The sequence below is a fragment of the Hesperophylax consimilis genome, chromosome 21 (genome assembly GCF_061612785.1).
Source record: "Hesperophylax consimilis isolate HC1 chromosome 21, BYU_Hcon_1.0, whole genome shotgun sequence".
Classification (NCBI taxonomy): Eukaryota; Metazoa; Arthropoda; class Insecta; order Trichoptera; family Limnephilidae; genus Hesperophylax; species Hesperophylax consimilis.
The window spans coordinates 28,273,746-28,280,092 of record NC_142856.1 but is presented as its reverse complement, the minus strand read 5'-3'; positions in this window follow the sequence as shown (position 1 = coordinate 28,280,092).

Sequence of the window (6,347 nt, the reverse complement as noted above, 5' to 3'; positions counted from 1 at the left end):
GATTTACACTGGAATGTCGTATTTTTTCAAATTTATTTCGAATATCCGAGTTTAAAGGGCCGAGAAAATACATTTTACGCGGATATATGTCGTAGTTTTACGAGTTTACGCCAAATATCTGCGTTTAAAGGGTCGGCCGCGACGAAACTCGGCCGCGTAATTTCGATTTACGCGTAAATATATCGTATTTTTACTAACTTTACTTTGAATATCCGCGTTGAAAAAATACGGCGCGACGGAAATCGGCCGAAAATTTTCGATCCATGCCGAAATATGACATATTTTTACGAATTTACTTCAAATATCTGAACTTAAAAGGCCGGCCGCGACGAAAAACTGACGACAAAATTCGATTTACGCGGAAATATATCATATTTTTACGAATTTATTTTGAATATCTGAATATTGAAGAGCCGGCCGCGACGGAATACGGCCGCGAATTCTCGTTTTACGCGGAAATATATCGTATTTTTACGAATTCAAATTCAGGTATTTGAAATAAAGGGCCCGCTGCGACAGAAAATTACTGCGAAATCTCGATTTACGCGGAAATATATCGTATTTTTACGAATATCTCAATTTAAAGGGTAGGGCGCGACCGAAATCGGCAGCAAAATCTCGATTTATGCGTAAATATATAGCATTTTTACGAATTTATTGCGAATATCTGAATTTACAGGGCCGGCCGCTACGGTAATCGACCGCGAAAATAAAGAAATAATTGGTATTAATACGAATTTACAACTAAAATACCACCCGGATTTGAAGAGGCGGCCGAGAAAATCGATTTTCGGCGTATTTTTTTTTTTTTTTTTTCATAAAATTTCGAATTACGTGGGAATTCGTTAATTCGAAATTTGATTTTTGATGTCCGCTGGATTTCGAATTAACGAGGTTCTACTGTACCTTGTTATGTATGCAATGTTTATATTTTGCGGTGCGCGGTGTGAATCTCGACAAAGCAAATAAGTAATGTGAATCTCTCTTGTAAGGTTTTACAAGGAACCAGAGAAAAAATACTCAATGTACGCTGGAAATGCAATGGTGTTCTTGCATCAGTAGACTGGGATATTATTCCTAAATCCTGTGGTGCCGGCAGTCTAGGTGTTTGCTTCTATGGTCTGTATGGTGGACGTATGTAGTTTGTTATTCCCCACATGATATTATGTATGTGGGTTCCAATTGTGCCATTTTTCTTTTAAATTTCGGTTTTCAAGTAACTGAATAAACAAAATACTTAACTAACTACTAAACATCACGCCGTTTCACCACAGGGGTAGGCAGACAGGATAGATCACCACAAAACTCTTTCTCGGCAGACACTCCCTGCTTTATTTACATTCATATTATTATTTCATGCATACTCTTCTGCTATTCTCACACTTGACATGACCCGGACTCGTATTTGATTCACTTGTGCCACGCTTTCCTCGGATGTCCCCGACTTCTGCCAGTAACTTCTACATCATGATACTCTCATTATATGCCTTCCTTTGTTCATCTTCCCTACATGCCCAAACCATAAGAAGTAAAACTATGTGAGAACCTTGTATTAGGGTTTTACTGTACCTACTTTTGTTTTAGTGCGTATAAGCGATAAGTGTCAAAGGCAAGAAAGTTCTTATGTAAAGTGTATCTCTCGAATAGTAAATTTTTGAAAATTTTGGACAATATTTCACAAGTTCACCTTAATCACACATTTAGTACGACAGTAAAAAAAAACAATGATTCCTAATTAATTAATCATTGGTATGATGTATAATTTTGAGACACACATAAACATTTACCCGCTTAGATGTAAACTGGTGTAAATATTATGCAGCGCGTAACAGCGCGTAAGCGTTCAGTGCAAAAGCATCACTTATTACCACGGCGTTTGTATGGTTAAAATGGCCTTAAACAAGTCTTAAAGGCTGCTTTACTATACCAAAGTTGAATCGGCGTGTAAGAATCTAATTACTAACTAAGACGGATTATGTATTATATTCCGAAAATTAACCATTTTCAATTCGATTCAATTCAAATTCGGTGTATCGAAAACAACAGAATTGAATTTAGAGTCGATTTAAAAATTTTTTTTACAATGTAGATTTTTAAAGATTTAAAATAACTGCTTTAAGGGTTACCTTTTGATTGTTTTTGTATTAAAACTACAGAATATATTTTAATCCTTAAGTTAAGAATTCATTTTAGTTTTATATATGGTATGAGCTGAAGATAACTGATTAGAAGATTAAAATAAAATGTTATTTTTAAATCTACTGAACTTTTTTCTGCACTTATATCTTTTACCTTTATTTTCGGCAACAGTAATTTTTTTAAAAATTAATTTAATTTTGGGTATTATGCATTACTAGTGACCTAAAAATTTCGATTTTTCCATGCTAATTTTCGTATTTTTCACGCGATAACAAAAGAAATATGTTACAATAATGGCCTCGTTAAATTAATGATACTACGAAATATAATTGATAAGTTTTATTCCTTAGAACACACATCACTGGTAACAAAAAAAAACGACCACCCTCGAATTCCGTAATTATTTCATTGTTGTTATTGATCCGTTATTTAGAGAGAGAAGAGAGAGAAAATGGGCTTGCAAGCCTATTTATAAACTAATTCATTTGAATGTATTGGTACATAATCACAATTATTGCCCTTAGGGGAGACATCTGTCGGATATTTCAATTACTCAATACAGATACAGGTGGCATTTTCGTTGGTTTGATTCTTGGCTAAAGTCGGAACATGCTGCCACGGCACGGAAGAATTTATTTTTTTTACACATAAACAAAAAAATAATTTTTTTTAAAATAACCATAATATAAACAAAAATAATTTGAAAAATAAACATAATATAAATATGGACAAATTAATTTGAAAAACAATCATGAGATGAATATGAACAAAAAGTTCTAAAATAAGAGAATCATAATATGAACAAGTTAATTCGATGTTCCTAGGTCATCCTTCAGGTAGGTTGCTAATTCTTCTCCTTTTTATGACTGCTAGCAAAAATTTGATGGTCCAAGGTCATCCTTCAGGTGGTTTGTTGATTTTTCTCTTGTTTATGACTGCAGGAACTTATTTATTCAGTCCAGGGGGTACATCGGGCGTCCCTGTAGCAATGCTTGAATCCCTTTCCATGGGTAATAAACATATTTTGCTGATAGGTCTCTTAAATGTTCCTTGTGCGGTTTTGAGGGTAACCACCCGCACTTTCCCGTCAGCTCCAGGGTGAGTAGCTAGGATCCTGGCTAGTTTCCACATATTAGGCGGCAGGTTGTCCTCCTTTAGTATGACCATGTCGTCCCTTTCAACAGTCCTGAGGCCCTTGTCTTCCTTCCATTTGGTACGTCTTTGTAATTCTGCAAGATATTCCAGTTTCCACCTGCACCAAAATGTTTGAATCAGTGCATTTAATTTTTGATATTGATTCAATGGATTATATTGTATCTCCCGAACATCCTTCTCAGAGATAGAAGCTATCCCTCCGCCAATCAGGAAATGATTTGGATTCAGGTCAGTCGGATCGTTGGACAGAGGAGTGAGCGGACGTGAATTTAAACAGCATTCTACCTGACACTATAAAGTATATAATTGTTCAAAGGTTAAACATGAATTATCGGTTATTCTTTTTAAATGATATTTGGCGGATTTCACTGCTGCTTCCCAGAGTCCAGCGAAATTCGGTGACCGTGGTGGAATAAATCCCCACAGTATTGACAAATCAGCTAAATATTTTTGAATCTTGTCATCAGATTTCTTTAACTTATCATACAATTCTCTCAGTTGATTATATGCTCCCTTAAAATTGGTCGCATTATCTGAATATATTTTAAAGGGTTTGCCCCTCCGCGCAATGAAACGTTTTAAACAATTTAAAAAGTTGTCAGTGGTGAGGTCCGTTACCAGTTCCAAATGCACAGCTTTCGTTGAGAAACAAACAAAAATGCATAAATAAGATTTCACCAATGGAGCCTTCCTGGTGATACCGCTTTTCATCATGATAGGACCTGCGTAATCAATCCCGGTAACCTCGAACGGCCTGCTAGGTGTTATTCTGTTTTCCGGCAAGTCACCCATGATAACTTGACTGGTTACTGGATTTTTTCTGAAACATACTATACATTTATGTAATATTTGCTTAACAGTGGTTTTTCCGGCAATCGGCCAGAACTGTAATCTCACTAGAGATAACAAAGTTTGTGTCCCTGCATGTAAATATACATAATGAAGATGTCGAATAATTAATTCTGTTAACTTATTATTTTTTGGTAAAATTATTGGGTGTCGTTGCTGGTATGATAAATGTTTCGCCTTTGTTAGCCTGCCCCCGACACAAATTAATCCATTATTTATAAATGGATTAACCTCTCAGACATAGAATTTTATTTATTATGTGTCCCTTTGAGAACTGTCAGAACGTGATAATTTTTGTGTTATTTACGAGTTTTACTAAAAGCTTCATAACTCATGTTTTGGGAAACGTAGCCTCATTCTAAAAAATGTTTTGGAAAGATTATGAAATCCACTATCGCATTGTGTTGTTATACGTAAATATTTGCGTTTCTAAATATACATTTTATGAAAACGTAAAAAATATGTAAAAATCGCTTACCATTATTTCAAAGCCTTGAAAAATGTACTTTTTTCTGAGTAGCATAAAGAAATAACATTTTATATATTGAAGAAATATATTTAAAAACTATTAGTCACCTCAAAATATTAACCGTCCAAACTAAAATATTTTTAATAAATTATTTAGAAACGCAATAAATTATTAACGAAGATCTTGACAGTTTCAATCGGCTTAGATAATGCACCTCTACGTTCCATAGATATTCTTGAATACAGACGCGTAGCGTTATTCATTATCGATACTCTGTTTTTTAAATCATGGCAATCCGTATACTAGTGATGGAAATAAATCGATTTTTGTAAAATCTCGCGCGTTTACGTGAAAAGACGTTCTAATGTCTTGACCGCTATTATCATATTTACGTCTTTTGACGTTCTAATGTTCTGAGTGGTTAAGCGACAAAATAACGCTACGTTTATCCAGTGAACATTTATTACTCAAAGCCCTGAACTCATCCTTAAAATGGTAGCGTTGAATTATTGCTATTAGACGATGCAATGTATTGTCCAGCTCCGGCACGCTTAACCTCCCGGTTAATTTACAGTTTTTTGTGTTACAATTATTAAAGAAACGCAATATATATGCAGTTACTCTCTTTAGCTTGTTGAGAGAGGAAAATTTTGAAAAGATGTCCCACTCCGTGACATTAGTAGACACGCATACCGCCTTGGTTTTTATCTCTGGAGGATTTATACAGGAATTTTCTGGCTTCGGCCAGCGATCGGCCTCTCTTATTAGCCAATCTGGACCCTTCCACCAAATATCTGCTTGTAATAGTTTGTAAAACTCTTGATAAAATTTCAGCGGCGTTTTCCTGCGATGAAACATGTCGCCAATGGGCGGGATCGCCGACCTCTTGTATCTCGGCAACCCTGTTGGCCACAAAGGTATTCCATCTAGCTGGCTGTCCTCTTATCCAGCATAGTGCGATGGTAGAGTCACACCAGTAGTATGTATCCACCTCAACCATGTTGAGCGCTTCTTTGATGTTTTTTAATAATTTCGTTAACAGCACCGCACCACAAAGTTCCAATTTTGGCAGGGATATGCTTTTTAATGGCGCTATCCTGGACCTGGAAGATATTAACTGAGAGTGCATCTTACCCTCGGCGTCCCTGGATACTAGATATGCACAGGCTCCGTAGGCCTTTTCCGATGCGTCGCAAAAACCATGGATTTGTAGGCCGTTTTGACCCCACAAGATTCTTCTCTTTATTTTCAACAGGTTTATTTGAGATAAATTTTTCATGTAATTTTCCCAATCTTTTAATATTCCCTCGGGTATTTCTTCGTCCCAGGAAGTCTTAGATATCCATAATCTCTGCATAATTAGTTTTGCTACAACCGTTACTGGTCCTAGCAGTCCTAAAGGATCGAACGTTGAGGCGATACTTGACAATATCCGCCGTTTGCTTTGTACGGTACATACTGGTTTTTTCACTACATATGAAAAGTAATCAAACTCACTGTTCCAGATTAATCCTAGTATTTTTTCTTCTTGGAGTTCTTTAGATATCAATCCTTGCATATCTTGACCTGGTTCGGAAGATAATTCTGCCGCGTTCGATCTCCATTTTCTTAGATTCATCCCTGCAGATTTTAGTAAACTGATTACCTGTTGTTTTAGAAGGTGGCACGATTCAACGTCATTTCCTCCCGTTAATAGGTCGTCCATGTAAAAGTCGTTTTCAATGACATTGCTTGC